The sequence below is a fragment of the Acinonyx jubatus genome, chromosome D3 (assembly GCF_027475565.1).
Source record: "Acinonyx jubatus isolate Ajub_Pintada_27869175 chromosome D3, VMU_Ajub_asm_v1.0, whole genome shotgun sequence".
Taxonomy (NCBI): domain Eukaryota; kingdom Metazoa; phylum Chordata; class Mammalia; order Carnivora; family Felidae; genus Acinonyx; species Acinonyx jubatus.
In genome coordinates, this window is record NC_069392.1 from 56,684,173 (window position 1) to 56,706,181 (window position 22,009).

Consider the following 22,009-nt stretch of genomic DNA (forward strand, 5'->3'; position numbering starts at 1 on the left):
TACTGGAGATTCAGAGAAGACAGGGCATGATATCTGCCCTTAGGAAACTGATTGGTGGATAATCTTCATACTTTGTTTACATTTGTATTTCTTAGTTTATATTGAACTAACATTTTCATCTTCCCAACTGTAAACCTTCTTTTAAAGTACTTATTCTTTTTTCTTTTTAATTTTTTTTTCAACGTTTATTTATTTTTGGGACAGAGAGAGACAGAGCATGAACGGGGGAGGGGCAGAGAGAGAGGGAGACACAGAATCGGAAACAGGCTCCAGGCTCTGAGCCATCAGCCCAGAGCCCGACGCGGGGCTCGAACTCCCAGACCGCGACATCGTGACCTGGCTGAAGTCGGACGCTTAACCGACTGTGCCACCCAGGCGCCCCTTAAAGTACTTATTCTACATTGAAATATACATTAATTGACTTAAAGAGCTATTTTCCCTGTTGAAGACAGAGAAATTATGAAAGCATTTTTGGGATCAGAGCAACAGAACCCAAATTAGTGGTTTGGTTACAACTGCAGTGCAGTGTTTTATTTAGCACAGCTTCATCACCATTCTTTTGTTTGGTTTTGTTTTTTAATTTACATCCAAGTTAGTTAGCATATAGTGCAACAATGATTTCAGGAGTAGATTCTTTAATGCCTCTTACCCATTTAGCCCATCCCCCCGCTCCCACAATCCCTCCAGCAACCCTCTGTTTGTTCTATTTAAGACTCTCTTTTGTCCCGCTCTCTGTTTTTATATTAGTTTTGCTTCCTTTCCCTTATATTCATCTGTTTGTCTCTTAAAGTCCTCATATGAGTGAAGTCACGTGATATTTTTCGTTCTCTGACTGACTAATTTTACTTAGCATAATACCCTCCAGTTCCATCCACATAGTTGCAAATGGCAAGATTTCATTCTTTTTGATTGCCGAGTAATACTCCATTGTACATATATACCACATCTTCTTTATCCATTCATCCATCGATGGACATTTGGGCTCTTTCCATACTTTGGCTATTGTTGATAGTGCTGCTAGAAACATGGGGATGCATGTGTCCCTTCGAAAGAGCACACCTGTATCCCTTGGATAAATACCTAGTAGTGCAATTGCTGGGTCGTAGGGTAGTTCTATTTTTAGATTTTTGAGGAACCTCCATACTGTTTTCCATAGTGGCTGCACCAGTTTGCATTCCCACCAACAGTGCAAAAGAAATCCTCTTTCTCCACATTCTTGCCAACATCTGTCGTTGCCTGAGTTGTTAATGTTAGCCATTCTGATAGGTGTAAGGTGGTATCTCATTGTGGTTTTGATTTGTATTTCCCTGATGATGAGTGATGTGGAGCATTTTTTCATGTGTCGGTTGGCCATCTGGATGTCTTCTATGGAGAAGTGTCTATTCATGTCTTTTGCCCATTTCTTCACTGGATTATTTGGTTTTTTGGGTATTGAGCTTGATAAGTTCTTTATAGATTTTGGATACAAACCCTTTATCTAATATGTCTTTTGCAAATATCTTCTCCCATTCTGTCAGTTGTCTTTTAGTTTTGCTGATTGTTTCCTTCACTGTGCAGAAGCTTTTTATTTTGATGAGGTCCCAATAGTTCATTTTTGCTTTTGTTTCCCTTCCTTCTGGAGATGTGTTGAGTAAGAAGTTGCTGCAGCCAAGGTCAAAGAGGTTTTTACCTGCTTTCTCCTTGAGGATTTTGATGGCTTCCTGCCTTATGTTTAGGTCTTTCATCCATTTTGAGTTTATTTTTATGTATGGTGTAAGAAAATGGTCCAGGTTCACTTTTCTGCATGTCGCTGTCCAGTTTTCCCAGCACCACTTGCTGAAGAGACTTTCTTTATTCCATTGGATATTCTTTCCTGCTTTGTCAAAGATTAGTTGGCCATGTGTTTGTGGGTCCACTTCTGGGTTCTCTATTCTGTTCCATTGATCTGAGCATCTGTTTTTGTGCTAGTACTATACTGTTTTGATGATTACAGCTTTGTAATACAGCTTAAAGTCTGGGATTGTGATGCCTCCAGCTTTGGTTTTCTTTTTCAAGATTGCTTTGGCTATTTGGGGTCTTTTCTGGTCTTACAAATTTTAGGATTGTTTGTTTCTAGCTCTGTGAAGAATGCTGGTATTATTTTGATAGGGATTGCCATCACCATTCTTTTTCTTAACACTCCCTCAGTTGTTTACTCATCTGGGAAGAATTAAAATAAAAATATTTTAATTAATGAAATTATAACTACATTTCCTTTGCCGAGGGAGCAAATTAAGATCTACTGACGTCTTCAAGTATAAAATGCACCTTCACTAAATGAAGTCTGTGCTAATTTCTAATTACATGGGAGGGTCACATCTTTGCATAAAGCACTGACCTCTCTCTAGAGTTTATATTTCAAAGTGCCTGTCAGCACAGAAATAGATATATAGATCAATGGAACAGGATAGAGAGCCCAGAAATAAACCCACACTTATTTGGTCAGTTAATCTACAGCAAAGAAGCCAAGCATATATGGTGGGTAAAAGACAGTCTCTTCAATAAATGGTATTGGAAAAACTGGACAGCTACACATGAAAGAATGAAACTGGACCACTTTCTGACGGCATACACAAAAATAAAAAATAAACTCAAAGTGGACCAAAGACCTAAATGTGAGACCTGAAAGCATTAAAATCCTAAAAGAAAACATAAGGAGTAATCTCTTGGACATAAGCCTTAGCAAACATGTTTATGGATATGTCTCCTCAGGCAAGGGAAGCAAAAGCAAAAATAAACTATTGAGACTACACCAAAATAAAATGCATTTGCACAGCAAAAGAAACCATCAACAATACAAAAAGGCAATGTACTGAATGGGAAAACATATTTATAAACGATGTATCCTATAAGGGGATAATATCCAAAATACATAAAGAATTTCACAATCCAACAAAAAGAAAAACATAAATAATCTGATTGAAAGTGGGCAGAGGACCTAAGTAGCCGTTTTCCAAAGAAGACATACCAGTGGCCGTCAGACATGTGAAAAGATGCCCAATATCACTAAGCATCAGGGAAATGCAAAACAAAACCATGTGAGGTATCACCTCACAACTGTCAGAATGGCAAAAAAAAAAAAAAAAAAAAAAAAAAGACAAGAAGTAACAAGCATTAGCAAGGATGTGGAGAAAAGGGAACCCTCGTGCACTGTTTGTGGAAATGTAAATTGGTATAGCCACTATGGAAAACAGTATGGAAGTTTCTCAAAAAATTAAAAGTAGAGCTACCATATGATACAGTAATTCCAATGCTGTGTATTTACTGCCAAGGAGGAAGAATTTTCTCTTTCAGTGTCTTCCTAATTGGACCAAGAATCAAATTGACATGAAACAGATTAACCAGAGAAAATTAAATGTAATATTGTACATATGGGGGATCCACACAGACATGGAAATTCCAAAGACAGCAAGTCAGTATGATTCTTATATGAGCTAAAGAGAGGTTAGGGCCTGAGGAAACAAAGGGGAGAAAGAGCATTAACAGGAAGGTGAGAGGAGATGTTTAGGAAACAAAGGTTACCCTATTATGCAAATAAATTTCTTAGATAAAGAGGAATCTCTGTTAATAGCTCTCTTCCTGGTATAGGCATGCAGTTGAGGGGAAAGTAAAGAGATTTTTCTGAATCTTCTGGGTTTTAATTGTGTTTAACTCAAAATAGTCTTCATACCAAAGTGACCCATCTTGGGGCAGCCTTCCCTTACCCCGTACATTATCCAAAGAAAACCAAAACATGAACTCAAAAAGATACATGAACTCCTATGTTTATTGCAGTCTTATTTACAATAGCCAATATCTGGAAGTTAAGATGAATGAATAAAGAAGATATCAATCATATCTATATATATCTAGCTAGAGATGGATATACATGATGAAATATTACTCAGCCATAAAAAGGAATGAAAAAAATGAAATCTTGTCATTTGTGAGAACATGGGTGGATCTAGATGGTATTCTGCTAAGTGAAATAAGTCAGATAAAGACAAATACCATATGATCTCTTATATATGGAATCTAAACAGAACAAATGAACAAATAAAAAACAGAAACAGACTCATCAATACAGAGAACAAACTAGTGTTTATCAAAATGGAGGGTGAAATAAATCAAGAGGATTAAGAGGCACCAACTTCGAGTTATAAAATAAGTGAAAGAGGCTATAAGTACAGCATAGGGAATATTGTAATAATATTATAAGGTTACAGATAGTGACTAATAATGGTGAGCATTGAGTCATGTATATAATTGTCAAATCACTGTGTTGTACACCTGCAACCAATATAATATTGTATGTCACCTATACTTCAATAACAATATTCTTCAATCATAAATACAAAACATAAATGAATCAAATGCCTATCAGGCATTACTGCTTGGAGGTCCCATAAAGGTCTCAAGTCCAATGTCTCCTGTATCAGTACCTTGTTCATATTCCCTATTTTCCCAACGATTTCTTTGCATCCATATCTCTTCTCATGCATCTTCAGGCTCTTTCTCTACATGCTCAAAGATCCTTCTCCTTAAAAAACAACAACCAAAAACCCATTTTGCCTTGCCATCAGATCGCTGCCCTTTCTTTTCTTTTTCCCAAACTTCAGAGCATAATCTATGCTCTCTGCTTCCACTTCCCCATCTTCTCTTCATTCCTCATCTACTGTATCACTCAACTAAAACCATACTACCTATGGTCACAGGTATCCTCCTTATTGCTGAATCTTTCTCTTTCTTTTCATTACTCATCTTACTTGACTTCTCAGTTTACATGGCTAATCTTTCTGATATCTCTTTCATTTCCTTCGTTTTGTTTTTGTTTTTTTGTTTTTTTTTTTTTTTGTTTTTGTTTTTGTTTTTTACAATATTCTTTCTTCTTTCTCTGCTTATCTCCCTATTGGGAGATTCTCTTCCTGTTGCTTTTTGCTTCCCTTCCTCAAAGTATGTTACTGCTTCCTTTGCCTCTGCCTACTGTTTAAATATTAAAAATGCTTTACCCTCTTTTTGATAGACTTCTCTCTGTGGGAAATTTAACTCATTCCAGTTGCTTTTGATCATATCTCTATGCTGAAAACTCTAAAATCTTTATCTCAGGTCTCAGCTTTTCCTTACTGAGGTTTCCAGACCTGTCCTTATAACTTCATGATAATGGTATCTAGCCCAAATGATTTACAGGTTCCTCAGTTCAAGATTTTCAGATCCATACCAATGACCTCCCCCAAGCCCTTTGCCAATGACCCACTCTTTATAATTCTCAGAAATTATACCATCCATCTATTCAGCTAGTCTGTTACTACTTACTATGTATTACATATTGCCCTGTCTTTTAAATGTTGCATCATTTAATGGTAATAAAAATAATGATAATAATAGAAGCTAACATTTAGATAGTATTTATGTGTTGGCCACTCTTACATATCTTACATATGTTAATTCATTTATTTCTTACAACAACCCTATGAGCTACATACTACTATTAACCTCACTTTATAAGTGAAGAAATGAGGCCCAGTGAGGTTGAGTAACTTGCCTAAGAAATCACATCTATTGGTGCACCTGGGTGGCTCAGTCAGTTAAGCATCTGACCTCAGCTCAGGTCATGATCTCACAGTTTACAAGTTCAAGCCCTGTATCAGGCTCTGTGCTGACAGCTCAGAGCCTGGAACCTGCTTCAGACTCTGTGTCTCCCTCTCTCTCTGCTGTGTCTCTCTATATCTTTTAAAAACAAATAAAAATTTAAAAAAAATTTAATAAAAAAAAGAAATCACATCTATGATAATTTATAAATAGCTATACAGTGCCCAGTTCTGTATGACACTAAAGCTAATATTCTAAACTACTACAACTGCCCTAACTACCCCTCGGGGTTAGACTACTCTCTTCCTTGTGCCATGCCCATGTAAATTATGTCTTTTCTGCCTCTGAAGTACCTATTGTCTTCCCAGGACCATTATTCTACCTAGCACACCTAAGGGGTTTGGCATACTCCCATAGGTCAATTCTTCACTAGGATGGTCACATCTTTTGGAGCCAGGGACTATGCCAGTGCCTTTTGCATACTATATGCTTGTAAATTATCATTCTTTTTTACTGATTTCCTTACTTCGTTCCCTTCATGATCTTCCATTCTCTTCTTGCAAGCTTCCTGTTATATTTATCAACTTCTTATAGCATTTTGCATATACTGTCACATAACACCTGTCACATTATGTATTCACTGTTGAGCTGGCTATCTCTTCTGGTTTACCTGTAACTATTCGAAGACAGTCACTTATTTGTTTGTGTGCTCTTATTACCAAACACAGAATTGATGCATAGTAGGCTCTCATGTCATATTTATGGAATATATGGAAGTAAAATTTCTATTGATGATTTTGGAGCGGAAAACAAAAAGATCTAAGAGCATATGAAATATTTCATTTTTCAAATTTTACTCCTTACACTTTTTCAGAATATTTTGTTCATTAACAGGTCCATCTCTGGGGAATATAAAGATCTAGTTGGGACATTTAGAAAAATTATTTTTAAGAGTTCTAAGCAAAAGGGTTATGTGCCATCTGGCTTTACATTCATTGGTAGCCAAATATGCACAGAAGTGGATATCACAACACAAGAAACCATAAATTCTTTCTTTCAAAATAGCAGGTGGAAAATAAATACTAGCTCATAGGACCTCCTTTTGCTACTTGAATTACTTAGCACATCAGTGAATCCATAATACCCCATTTACAGACCAAGCAGACCATTTTTGCTAGATTGATTCATTGAGATGAACAGCTAAAACAAGTTAAAATCCATCATCATATCCCTGCATTAATTTCAAAATGAATTTATTTGGTGTTAAATGGACATTGTTTTTATTGTCTCAAAGATTGGGCTTTTCCTCCAGTAAAGCAGAATAATGTATCTATATGGTATTCTAACTTGAACAGTACATAAAGATTAGTAAATAAGGCCCCATTAAAAATACTTATAATGTAAGTAACATGAGTCCCAGTAGCATTTCTAATGTCCATTAATGCTTATTCTGAGGATCAGAGCTCATTTTACTGAGCCATTTAGTCAAACCGTGTGATTATTTAGAAAGTTAATTCATGCATACTAAAATCTAGCTTAAGTAATGCAGAGGGTAGGAGGTAAAACTCTATGGAGACGGTAGTCCTTTTTGTTATTTAATGATCAGCCATAATTAACTTGCAAATTTGAAATAATTAGAACAAATTAAAGGTATTTAACTTTGCCTCCCTAAAGAAAAATTCAAATTGCACCAAATGCAGCTTTAAATTATTCAAATCTCAGAGGTCTGGGCTAGATTTTTTTTTATAATGCCTTTTCTATGATGAGAATACCAATCTGCTTTTTGTCAGAAGGCATCCTATCAAGTAATTGTTCTTTGTGTTTAATAAATGACAGCTATTCTTCTTTGTAAAAGTATTCCAGTCTCCCAAGACTACATCAGCATTTCCGTGGCATTTTAATTCAATAAAACAAAAGGTTAATGTTTTTCTACTTTTTAAGGAATGCAAATACAAGTGGTATTCAGTTGGTCCTGAGTGACATTTAATATTTGCCATTCATGCTCAGACAGACTATCGCGATAGGAGGTTTGTGCAAAATAGCACAGTTAAGGAAGCTTCGGATTATTAGAATTTTATTGAACTTGAAGAACTGAAAATGTTTTCCATTTCCCCATCCTAAGTCAGGGTTACTCAGCTTCCCATCTACTATTTTATAATAGTAAAATATGGAGATATAGTTCAATAAAATGTTAGTAACTTAAAAGTGACTTACATGGTGTGGCAGTCCTAAATGCCACAAGTTTAACCTCTTTTCTTCTGCTGTCTTGAATTTGATCATTTTACCATCACCTTAACAGCTCCAACAGATGCTAAATATGAATAACAGAAACTATTCCTATTAATTTCATCATATCAGTGAATAATGTTGCCCTATATTAGTCGTAGCCCCTCAGTGAATTTTGTACACATCATCTGAACTTCATGAAGTGATAAGAAACAATGATCATCTAACAATTAGGTTTTGACTTTATGATGCCTCTCACACAGTTAATAAATGGTAGAAAGTAACAATCAGTGAATCTTTCTTCTTTTAGTAGCTGGGTCTATGTAGTTCTGGAAATAACGTATAGTTATTAATTTTAATCTGTCTCAGTATATCTAAAAGTTTATTTGGTAAAAATTTCTCTGCTGTTTCTTTCAATTTGATTTTTAATCAACTGTATTGAAATATAATTTACATTTAGCAACATGCACACATCAAGTTTGGTGTGTTTTAACAAATAGATACACTTGTGTAACTAACATCCCAATTAACATAGGAAGTATCCATCACCCAGGATGTACTTGGAACACGTTACGGTAAATCCCTGGACAAACCCCTGGCCCAGGCAACCAGTGTTCTGATTTTTATCACTTAAAATAGATTTGCATGTTCTAAATCTTCATGTAAATGAAATCATACTATATGCATGTATCTGACATCTTTTGCTCACCATATGTTTTATGTATTTTTGAATGTTGCTTCGTATTACATTAGTTCATTACTTTTTTATTACTGAGTAGTAGATCATTGTATAAATATACCGTAAATTGTTTACCAATTCATTTGTTGATGGACACTTAGATTGTTTCCAGATTTGACGGGGGTGGGGAGAGACTGAGCTGCTATAAACATTTCTATAGAAATCTCTTAGTAGGCTTGTTTTCTTTCTCTTAATATCTAGGAGTAAAATTACTATATCATATTGTAAGTTTACTTTTAACTGTACATGAAACTACCAAATTATTTTCCAAAATTATATGACTTCACAATCCCACCAGAAAAATATCAGAGTCATTTTTGCTCCATGTCATTGCCAAGACTTGGTATAGTCAGATTTTTTCATTTTAATCATTTTAGTGAATATAAAATGGTATCTTGTGTATACTGATAACTAATGATGATATACATCTTTTAATGTTGTTTATTGGCCATTCATTCAAAAGTACCTGTTCAAATCTTTTGACTATTTTTAATTAGGTAAACAACCCAAGTATTGAACATATATTATTTGTATATTTTGGATACATATCCTTTATCACTATGTATTATGAATATTTTCTCCCAGTGTATTACTTGCCTTTTTATTTCCTTAATGGTGTTTTTGAAGAACAGGACTTTTTATTAATGAAGGTTAAAAATGTATTCTTCTGTGTTTTCTTATGGGGGTTGTACAGTTTTAATTTTTACATTTAAGTCTGTGACTTATTTCAAATACACTTTTATGTGTAGTGTAAGATAGGGCTCAAAGGTTCATTTTTTTTCCTATTCAGATATCCAATTATTCTAGCACCATTTGTGAAAAAACTAATTTTTCTTCATTGAATTGCCTGATGCCTTTTCAAAGGTCAGTTGGATATGTACACACACACACACACACACACACACACACACACACACTTGTGAGTTTCTATTCCATTGATCTATCATTCCATTGATAAGAATGTCCATTCTAGGGCTCCTGGGTGTCTCAGTGAGTTAAGCATCTGATTCTTGATTTTAGCTCACATCATGATCTCAGAGTTGGTGAAATCAAGCCCCACTTTGGGCTCTGCACTGACACTGTGGAGCCTGCCTGAGATTTTCTCTCACCCTCTCTCTGCTCCTCCCCTACTTGCACTCTCTTGTTCTCAAAATAAATAAACATTAAAAAAATTTTTTTGATGTTTATTTATTATTGAGAGACAGAGAGAGACAGAACATGAGCATGGGAGGGGCAGAGAGAGAGGGGGAGACACAGAATCTGAAGCAGGTTCCAGGCTCTGAGCTGTCAGCACAGAGCCCAATGCAGGGCTCGAATCCCCGAACCCGAGAGATGATGACCTGAGCTGAAGTCAGATGCTTAAGCAACTGAGCCACCCAGGTGCCTCTATAAATAAACATTTTTAAGAAATTAAAATTAAAAATTAAAAAAACAAAGAATGTCCATTCTTATGTCAATGTCACACAGTCCATACTAATTTAGCTTTATAGTAAAAGCAGTGAATCTTGAAATCAGATACAATATGTCTTCAACTTTGCATTTCTATTAAAAATCCCTTTGGCTATTCTAGCTTCTTTTGTTTACATTTTAGGTTCAGTCTACCAATTTCTGTTGATTAGATCAATTTGGGGGAGAATTGGCATCCGAAAAACATTGAATTTTCTAATCCATGAACATGGTGTATGTCTTCCATTTATTTAGGTATTTTTAAATTTAACTTAGTAATACTATGTAGTTTTCAGTGTACCAGTCCTTTGCACCATTCATTGAACTTATTGGTGGTATGTAGAAAGAGTATTGATTTTTGAATATTTACCTTATACTACAATCTTGCTAAATGCACATATTCTAGCAAAGTTTTTGTTTGGATTTGGATTTTTGGTTTTTGGTTTTTGGTTTTGTTTTGTTTTGTTTTGTTTTGTTTTGTTGGTAGATTCCTTAGGATTTTCAAGTTCACTGACATGTTGTCTGAATAACTGCAGCTTTATGTGTGCATTTCCAACCTTTATGCCTTTTATTTCCTATTCTTGCCTAATTGCATTGGCTAGAACTTCCAAAAAATACTGAATAGAAGTGTTTAAAGAAGACATCCTTGCTTTGTTCTCAAGGAAAAGGCATTCAATAATTCACCAATAAATATAATGTTAAATATAGATTTTTGGTAGATGCTCTTTATCAGATTTAAATAAGTTCCCTTTAATTCCTGATTTGCTGAGAGTTTTTATCAGAATTTTATCAAATGCTTTTTCTGCATTTATTGATATAATCATGTGGTTTTATGTGGGTTTATTTTTGAATGAAGCCAACATTGCATTTTAGAAAAATACTCATTTGGCCATGATGTATACCTTTTAATATATTGCTGGATATTATTTTCTATTCCTTTATTGAGGATTCTTGTCTCTATCTTCTTGAGTGATAGTAGTTTGTAATATTCCTTTATCTTAATAATTTAATTACCTTTTGATATCACACAGTAATATAAAATGGGCTGAGAAGTTTTCCCTCCTATTTACAGAAAGCTTGTGTAATATTAGTAACATATCTTCATTAAATATGATAAAATTTACAAGTGAAGCTATCTGGTCAGTTTTCTTTGTGGGAATGTTTGATTATGAATTTCATTTCTTTAATAAATAAAGGCTATTAATATTTCCTGTTTCTTTTGAGTCAATTTTAACAAGTTATATTTTTCAAGAAAGGTGTGCATTTTATCCCATTTCAATTATTGAATATAGTAGCATAAAGTTGCTCATGAAATATCCTTAATATTCTGTTACTATCTGTAGAATCTATAGTAATATCCCCTTTCTGATTCCTAACATTCATAAACTGAGTTTTCTCTTTTTCATAGTTTGTCTTGGTAGAGATTTATAAATTTTATTAATATTTGCAAAGGGTCAACTATTTTATTTCTTCTATTTTTCTATTTCATGAACTTTTACTCTTTATTATTCCCTTTCTTCTACTTACTTTTATATCTAGTTTGCTCGTTTGTTTTTCTAGCTTTATAAAATGGCTAATTATTTCATTGATTTTAAACTTTTCTTCCTATATAATATGGGCACTTAAGTGCCCTCTATGCACTGCTTCTGTATCCCTCAAATCTTGATATGTTATATTTTCATTTTCATTCGTTTCAAAATATTTATTAATTTCACTTGTGATTCTTTTTGACCTATGGATTATCTAGAAATATGTTACATAACTTCCAAATACTTGACATATTTCTAGATATCTTGGTTTTTATTTTAAAAATGCATATCCTGCTGTGGAGTATAATATTCTATACATGTCAGTTAAATCAAATTAATTAATGACGTTCAATTTTTCTTTACCCTACTGAATTTTTCTTTTTTCTATCAATTGGTAACAAGAGGATGTTGCAATATCCAAATATGATTGTGAATTCCTCTACTTTTTCCTCTGGCTTTATCAAATTTACTCTGGTATTTTGAAACTTTATTTTATTCTGTTATATATTTTTTCATTTCTTTAATGTTTTATTTATTTTTTATTTTTTAACTTCTTTTATTTTTTGTTTTTTAAAATTTACATCCAAATTAGTTAGCATATAGTGCAACAATGATTTCAGGAGTAGATTCCTTAGTGCCCCTTACCCACTTAGCCCATCCCCCCTCCCACAACCCCTCCAGTAACCCTCAGTTTGTTCTCCATATTTATGAGTCTCTTCTGTTTTGTCCTCCTCCCTGTTTTTATATTATTTTTGCTTCCCTTCCCTTATGTTCATCTGTTTTGTCTCTTAAAGTTCTCATATGAGTGAAGTCATATGATTTTTGTCTTTCTCTGACTGACTAATTTCGCTTAGCATAATACCCTCCAGTTCCATCCACGTAGTTGCAAATGGCGAGATTTCATTCTTTTTGATTGCCGAATAATACTCCATTGTATATATATATACCACATCTTCTTTATCCATTCATCCATCGATGGACATTTGGGCTCTTTCCATACTTTGGCTATTGTTGATAGTGCTGCTAGAAACATGGGGATGCATGTGTCCCTTCGAAAGAGCACACCTGTATCCCTTGGATAAATACCTAGTAGTGCAATTGCTGGGTCGTAGGGTAGTTCTATTTTTAGATTTTTGAGGAACCTCCATACTGTTTTCCATAGTGGCTGCACCAGTTTGCATTCCCACCAACAGTGCAAAAGAAATCCTCTTTCTCCACATTCTTGCCAACATCTGTCGTTGCCTGAGTTGTTAATGTTAGCCATTCTGACAGATGTGAGGTGTTATCTCATTGTGGCTTTGATTTGTATTTCCCTGATGATGAGTGATGTGGAGCATTTTTTCATGTGTCAGTTGGCCATCTGGATGTCTTTTATGGAGAAGTGTCTATTCATGTCTTTTGCCCATTTCTTCACTGGATTATTTGTGTTTTGGGTATTGAGTTTGATAAGTTCCTTATAGATTTTGGATACAAACCCTTTATCTGATATGTCTTTTGCAAATATCTTCTCCCATTCTGTCGGTTGTCTTTTAGTTTTGCTGATTGTTTCCTTCGCTGTGCAGAAGGTTTTTACTTTGATGACGTCCCAGTAGTTCATTTTTGTTTTTGTTTCCCTTGCCTCCAGAAATGTGTTGAGTAAGAAGTTGCTGTGGCCAAGATCCAAGAGGTTTTCGCCTGCTTTCTCCTCGAGGATTTTGATGGCTTCCTGTCTTACATTGAGGTCTTTCATCCATTTTGAATTTATTTTTGTGTATGCTGTAAGAAAGTGGTCCAGGTTCACTTTTCTGCATGTCGCTGTCCAGTTTTCCCAGCACCACTTGCTGAAGAGACTTTCTTTATTCCATTGGATATTCTTTCCTGCTTTGTCAAAGATTAGTTGGCCATGTGTTTGTGGGTCCACTTCTGGGTTCTCTATTCTGTTCCATTGATCTGAGGGTCTGTTTTTGTGCCAGTACCATAGTGTCTTGATGATTACAGCTTTGTAGTATAGCTTGAAGTCTGGGATTGTGATGCCTCCTGCTTTGGTTTTCTTTTTCAAGATTGCTTTGGCTATTTGGGGTCTTTTCTGGTTCCATACAAATGTTAGGATTATTTGTTCTAGCTCTGTGAAGAATGCTGGTGTTATTTTGATAGGGATTGCATTGAATGTGTAGATTGCTTTGAGTAGAATGGACATTTTAACAATATTTGTTCTTCCTAATTAATTTAGATGCAAATTTAAAAAAATAAAATTTTTTTTTTAAAAAGGAGTATGGCGGGGGGGGGATAACCCATCATCCAACTAGAAATCTGATAGAGGGTATGGACAAAGATCTCTCTCAGTTTTCTTGTTTAAAGTTTATTGACTTATTTTGAGAGAAAGAGAGCGAGAGTGCGTGCATGTGCACACCTCAGCAGGGGAGTGGCAGAGAGAGAGACTCCCAAGCAGTCTCCATGCTATAAGTACAGAACCAATGCAGGGCTCAATCCTATGAACCATGAGATCATGACCTGAGCTGAAATCAAGAGTCAGATGTTCAACCAACTGAGCCACCCAGGAGCCTCAAAGATGTATCTGTTTAGTGATGAATTCTTTTAGGAATAAGGAAAGAATGTCCACACTTACCACTTATATTTACATGGTACTGGAGGTCCTAACTAGTGTGATCATGCATGAAAAATATTGGAAAAAAATAAGTAAAATGGTATTTTTCTCAAATACCATGACTATCTACGTAGAAAGAAATATCCTAAAGAACCTACAGAAACAAGTACTAGAATTATTAAGTGGATTTAATACATTCATAGAATTTGAGTTCAACATACAAAAATCAATTTTATTTCTGTATGATGCAATTAGCTGTCATATAGAAATACATGTAAAGCAGCAAATAAAATATTAACTGAAATGAAGCATTTTTAGCAACATTAAAAGCCATCAAATACTATGAATAACTTAACAAAAAGTGTACAAAAACTCTATGTTGATCACTATAATATATGGCTGCGACAAATTCAGGAAAACTTAAATAAATGGAAAGAAAGATATACCATGTTCTTAGATTGTAACACTCAATATTGTTAAGATACCAATTTTTTCCCAAATTGAAGATTAGATTCAATACAAGTGAAATGACTAATTTTAGTCAAAATATCAGCTACTATTATAGAAAGTGGCAAACATTCTGAAATGTATATGGAAATATGAATGGCCTAGAATAGCAAAAACAGTCTTTTCTATTATTTTTATTTTTATTTTTATTTATTTATTTATTTTGAGAGAGAGAGAGAGCATGAGCAGGAGAGTGACAGAGACAGAGGGAGAGAGAATCCCACGCAGGCTCCGTGCTGTCAGTGCAGAGCCCAATATGAGGTTCAAACTCATTGACCTGAGCTGAATTCAGACACTTAACCAACTGAGCCACCCAGGCACCCCTGTCTTTGCTGTTTTAGAAAAATTAATTGAAAAACTTGTGCTTCCTAATTTCACGTATGTTAATTAAAGTTACGTAATCAATACAGGTTGGTGTTCACATTAAGATAGATAAATAGGTCAGTGGAACAGAATAGAGTCCAGAAACAGACCCACACACTCATATGTTCAGTTGTTTTTTAACAAAGGTATCAATCAAGTCTGTGGAAAAAGGAGTCTTTTAAACAAATAATTCTGGATATCCTGGATATAGATACAGGGAAAAAATGACCCTTCATTTCTACCTCACATCATACCTCAAAACTGATGTGATCATAGAGTGTTAGAGCATGATCTTCAGAGGAGGGCAGCTTGGCACAGAATATCAGAGCTTGTGCAGGGTAGGGAGGGCTTTCATACTGGGAATGTTATTAGTATTGGAGCTTGAACCTTGACCTTCAGTGTGCTGCACTCTCCCAATAAAATCCTAACTCTGAATCAAGCTCAGAGGCTGCTTTCTCTTTTACTTCTGTACACCTGAGCCTTGGCACAAATTTATGATTTCTAATTATTAGGCCTTCAACACTGCAGGATAGTTTTTCCCTTGTTCTTGATCATTTTTATCTTGAATTCCCTTAATATGTATATACTCCACATCCTCACTTCTCTCCTCAATACCCATTTCTTTCACTCACAAGAATGAATTTACCTCCTCCTTCCCAAGAGAATTAAAAATGAAGTCTACACTTGTTCAACTCTGTTTCAATCCCACCACCCTAACAACAGTCAGCCAGCTAGCAAAAAGCTATGGACTTATTGATCCAATTGCTTTCTTGAAATACCTTCCCAGATGTTTCATAAGTACCCTAGGCTACATTGAATTTCTCCCACACTCCCAGTCCTTTTCTCTGTATTGCTTATGCCCACAAATGCTGCCATTCCCACTCCCTTTTCTCCTCACTTTTCACATTCAAACACTTGTCAAGTTCTACCAATTAAAAAAAAGTTAATGTTATTTTTGAGAGAGAAAGAGACAGAGTGTGAGTGGGAAAGGGGTGGGGTGCGGGGGGAGACACAGAATCCAAAGCAGGCTCCAGGCTCTGAGCTGTCAGCACAGAGCCCGACGGGGCTTGAACCCATGAACTGTGAGATCATAACTGGGGCTGAAGTTGGACACTTAACCAGTAGAGCCACCCAGGTGCCCCTCTACCAATTTTAAATCCTAAATATGTTTTTAAAATTATCTCTCTTCATTTCCTATGATTGCTTCTCCATTCCAGACTCTCATCATCTCTCATCAGAGCTGTTACAACAGCTCTCTGACTCATCCAGCTTCTTGCAGTCACTTTTGTAGGTCTACGTGGTGCCAGGATAATTTTTGATAAATTCAAGTTGGATAATGCCATTTTTTTCCCCTTAGCACCTTTCAGTGACTCTGCCTTGCCTACAAAATAGAGCTTAAGCCCCTTATATGAGAAAGCAAGCCTTTCATGATCTGAGCTGAGCCTATCTGTCTGGCTTTACTTGTTGGTATATGTGCTCATGCTGTTTTTTTCTACTTAGGATATCATTCCGTATACCCTGCTTATCCTCCAAAATTTAGTTTGGATGCTTCCGGAATTTCCCTTCAGTTATATAGATAGGTGTCCTGCCTTTATGCTCCCGTTAACACCCTTGTATCTTGAATCATAGCATGTATCATATTGTATTAAAAATGATCTGTTTCAATGTCTCTTTCACCACTAAAATCACTTTGAAAACAGAAACCAAGTCTTGCTCATGTTTGTATACTTAGCACCTAGCATATTTCATATACTCAATAAATATTTATTTTTCAATTTTGTCCAGTCTAGCTCCATAACACATTATCAGGCCTATAGAGTGTGTCCTCAACAAATATCTGATGAATATATAAAGGAATTATTGATTTAGTAATTTATTGAACAGGCACAAAGAAAGCAGAATTCGAGATAACTGATGTTTTTCATATAAGTGAGAGAATGGTAGCGTCATTAAATGGAAATGGAAGCATGGAAGAACTAGTTTCAAGATAAATGTAATGCCATTGCTTTCACATGAGTTGCTTTGGGAGGTATGGCAAGACCTCCCTTCACAACTTTCTAGTAGCTAGTGGATCAGGTCAGTAGTTTTAGAGAGCAATGGGGGCTAGATGAATCTGTTTAGAAATCATCATTGAAAATACAATGATGTGACAAGAATCACTAAGAAAGTGCTAAGTGAGGGAAGATTACAGACAAAGACAGAATCTTGAGGAATGTCTGCATTTAAGGGAAAGGAAGTAGAAGGCTCCTAAAACTAGAAAACCAGTCATGATAATATATTCTGAAGTCCCAGGTAAAAAATTTTCAGAAAGGAGTCAACTGCTGTGAAGTGTCCTGTAAAAAGACTGTTGAAAGAGGAAAGACCACTAGATTTGCTCTTTAAAAAGTAGTTTTGGGTCCTCTCTCTTTTCTTTTTTGGTAAGTCTGGCTAGGGGTTTTTCAGTTTTATTTACACTTTAAAGAAACCAGCTTTTAGTTTCATTGATCTGTTCTACTGGGTTTTTGTTGTTGTTTCCATACTGTTTATTTCTACTCTAATCTTTATTATTTCCCTTCTTCTGCTGTCTTTAGGCTTTGTCACTCCTTTTCTAGCTCCTTCAAATGTTAGGTTAGGTTAGGTTGTATATTTGGGACCTTTCTTGCTTCTTGAGATAGGCCTGAATCGCAATGTACTTTCCTCTTAGGACTGCCTTTGCTGCATCCCAAAGGGTTTGGACTATTGTGTTTTCATTTTCACTTACTTCCATGTATTTTTTAATTTCTTCTTTAATTTCCTCGTTAACCCATGCATTCTGTAGTAGGATGTTCTTTAACCTCCATGTGTTTTAGGGCTTTCCAAATTTTTTCTTGTGGTTGATTTCAAGTTTCATAGCATTGTGATCTGAAAATATGCATGATATGATCTCGATCTTTTTGTACCTGTTGAGGACTGACTTGTGACCCAGTATGTGATCTATTCTAGGGAGTGTTCCATGTGCACTGGAGAACAATGTGTATCCTGCTGCTTTAGGATGAAATGTTCTGAATACATTTGTTAAGTCCATCTGGTCCAGTGTGTCATTAAAAGCCATTGTTTCCTTGTTGATTTTCTGCTTAGATGATCTCTCCATTGCTATAAGTGGGGTATTAAAGTCTCCTACTGTTACGGTATTATTATCAATAAGTATTTTTATGTTTGTTATTAATATATATGTATATATGTACATATATATTGGTTCTCCCAAGTTGGGAGTGTAAATATTTATAATTGTTAGATCTTCTTGGTGGATGGACCCCTTAATTATGATATAATGCCCTTCTTCATCTATTGTTACAGTCTTTGTTTTGCAATCTAATTTGTCTGATATAAGTATGGTTATTTTGGCTTTCTTTTGACCTCCATTAGCATGGTAGATGGCTAGAACTGATATGTGAATTCAGCAAAGTTGCAGGATATAAGATCAACAAGTAGAAATCAGTTGCATTTCTATATATCAATAAGGAAGCGGCAGAAATAGAAATCAAAGAATCGAACACATTTGCAGTTGCACCAAAAACCATAAGATACCTAGGAATAAACCGAACCAAAGAGGTAAAAGATCTATATGCTGAAAACCAAAGAAAGCTTATGAAAGAAATTGAAGAAAACACAAAGAAATGGAAAAATATTCCATGCTCATGGATTGGAAGAACAAATATTGTTAAAATGTTGATACTACCCAAAGCAATCTACACATTCAGTGCAATCCCTATCAAAATAACACAGCATTCTTCACAGAGCTAGAACAAACAATCCTAAAATTTGTATGGAACCAAAAAGACCCCAAATAGCCAAAGTAATGTTGAAAAAGACAACCAAAACTGGAAGCATCACAATTCTGGACTTCAAGTTGTATTACAAAGCTATAATCATCAAGATAGTATGGTACTGGTACAAAAACAGACACATAGATCAATGGAATAAAACAGAGAACCCAGAAATGGACCCACAAGTGTCTGGCCAACAAACCTTCAGCAAAGCGGGAAAGAGTATCCAATGGAAAAAAGAAAGTCTCTTCAGTAAATGGTGCTGGGAGAACAGGACAGTGACATGCAGAAGAATGAAACTGGGCCACTTTCTTACATCATACACATAAATAAATTTTAAATGGATGAAAGACCTAAATGTGTGACAGGAAACCATCAAAATCCTATGAGAAAAAACAGGCAGCAACCTCTCTGACCTCGGCTGCAGCAACTTCTTACTAGACATTTCTCTGAAGGTAAGGGAAATAAAAACAGAAGTGAACTATTGGGACCTCATCAAGATAAAAACTTAGGCACAGCAAACAAAACAATCAACAAAACTAAAAAACAACCAATGGAATGGAAGAAGATATTTGCAAATGACATATCAGATAAAGGGTTAGTATCCAAAATCTATAAAGAACTTACCAAACTCAACACCCAAAAACAAATAATCCAGTTAATATATGGGCAGAAAACATGAATAGACACTTTTCCAATGACAACATCCAGATGGCTAACAGACACATGAAAAGATGCTCAATATCACTCATCATCAGAGAAACACAACTCAAATCCAGACTGAGATACCACCTTACACCTGTCAGAATGGCTAAAATGAACAACTCAGGCAACAACGGATGTTAGCTAGGATGCAGAAAAAGGGGAACCCTTTGCACTGTTGGTGGGAATGCAAACTGGGTGGAAATTTTGAGTTTTCCTCAAAAACTTAAAAACAGAATTACTGTACAACCTAGAAATTGCACTACTAGATATTTATCCAAAGGATACAAAAATGCAGATTTGAAGGGGGCACATGCACTCCAATGTTTATAACAGTGCTATCAACAATAGCTAAATTATGAAAGGAGCCCAAATATTCATTGATTGATGAATGGATAAAGAAGATGTGGTATATATCCACAATGGAATATTACTCAGCAATCAAAAAGAATGAAATCTTGCCATTTGCAACAATGTGGATGGAATTACAGTGTGTTATGCTAAGCACAATAAGTCAGTCATATGTGGAATTTAAGAAACAAAACAGATTAACGTAAGGTAAGGGAAGCAAAAATAAGATAAAAACAGAGGTGGCAAACCATTAAAAGACTCGTAAATACAGAGAATGAACTGAGGGTTCCTGGAGGGGTGTTGGGTGGTGGGATGGGCTAAATGTGTAATGGGCATTAAGGAGGACCCTTGTTGGGATGAGCACTAGGTATTATATGATTAATCACTGGGTTCAACTCCTGAAACCAATACCACACTGTATTTAACTAACTTGAATTTAAATAAATACATTTTAAATTAGTTTTAGTAGGTATATCTTTAAAATTGATTATTGTTTTCTAGAGGTTTGGCAGAGAAGGAAAAGAGAGGAGATGGTACTTTTTATTTAAAAAGTACATGATTATTAGATGAAATGAAAATATGCAGAAGTATATAAACTAAATTATAAAAGCTATTCCCTAAGTCACTCTATTTCTGCTTCTTTCCACAGGTTTGGTATTTATTCAACTAGAAGTTTAAAAATACTTTTTGTGTATTTTTGTTTTTACAAAAATTAGGTCACATTATATACATTCTATTGTTGCAAATTGCTTTTCTTTCTATTTCTTTCTTTCTTTTTTCCTTTTTCTTTCTTTCTTTCTTTCTTAGTATTATGTCATGAATTTTCTCCACAATAGTATAAAGAACTACTTCATTCCTTTTAATAACTGAATATTGTTCCTTATAATAGATGTATCATGGCTTTTTTTTCACTCATTCTTCTATTGAATATTTGCCTTCAATTTTCTCCTATTACAAGTATTCTGCAGTGATCATCCTTGAACAAATATTCTCATACTGTTTATGTAATTCTATAGAATAACTTCTTAAAAGCAAAATTGTTAGGAGGTAGGTGCATTTTTATTTTGTGTTGGCAAATCACCCACCAAAAGGCTATACAAATTTACAGTTCCTCCAGTAATGTATTAAAATGCTCTTGTCCCCTCACTGTCACTGACACTGAGTATTATACTTTCCCACTTATGGGAAGAGTTTCTAGTTTTAGATTTAGGGTTTGGTTTTTAATGGAAAGTCTGATCTTGTTTGTAATCCTCAGAAAGAATTAAGTTGAGAGGAGGAATTTGTAAATTATAAGAAGAGGAGATAACTGATAGGCCATAGTCACAGAAGGCATAGGTCACTGATATCAAGAGTACGAATAAAAGGTGTGATTTTCTTTGGAGACATTAATGGAGGAATAGTAGATAGGTACAGCTGGAAATAAATACAAAGTAAGGAGAGATTTTTTTTTCTAGTCACCTTTATTTTAGAGGAATTAGAAGCCATGTCCCCTATTGAGATAGTGGATTACCAGGATTGGGTTTGGAATAAAGGTATAGAAATGGAGTAAGGAAAATGGGGTAAAGAAGCGGGAAGCAATCAGCTTTGGGAGGGATAAACATTGGCTAGTACTGGGGACTCAGCTGAGTTGAGAATGAATGAATTTAGGGGAGTCAGTAGTCTTGGTCGCATTAACTTTCATATAAGAACAAGCAAAGATATAGTCCTTGGATTTGCCTGCATTTGGAGCTTCTGGGTTAAGGTAAATTTATCTTACATTCACAGTGAGATAGTTTTATTCTCTTCTTTTTCCTGTCTCATGAATAGAAGTTATATGAGCTAAGATATACAGCCACTGGTGAATCCACATGGGAAAGTGATCTCTGAATTCTGGTTAAAAAAAAATTTAAGAGTATAAATTTAATATGCTGCATTATGCTCATATAAAGCCATACTACTAATAGTTTTTGTTTGTTTATACCACTCCAAACATAAAGCTATTTAATTTCTTGGTTTTAGTAATACATTTGATATGAGCAGACATTATTAAAAATTCTGATCAACATAAACCAGAAACCCAATGACTTTGATAGGTTTACATGATTATAATCCTGGTCAAATTATTTCTATCTAGGGATTACCTCTGTTTCTGGGGAGTTTGTTTAGTCTTAATATTTAGATTCTACTTTTTGACTAAAAGTCTTCTCTCTCT

The 22,009-nt window shown here is 35.0% G+C and overlaps 1 protein-coding gene across 10 annotated transcripts in view; it reads left to right on the forward strand.

The window, feature by feature from the left end:
- The window catches only part of KIAA1328 (KIAA1328 ortholog), a 355,545-nt gene that overhangs the window by 247,290 nt on the left and 86,246 nt on the right, over nt 1-22,009 (forward strand). The window lies entirely within an intron of this gene.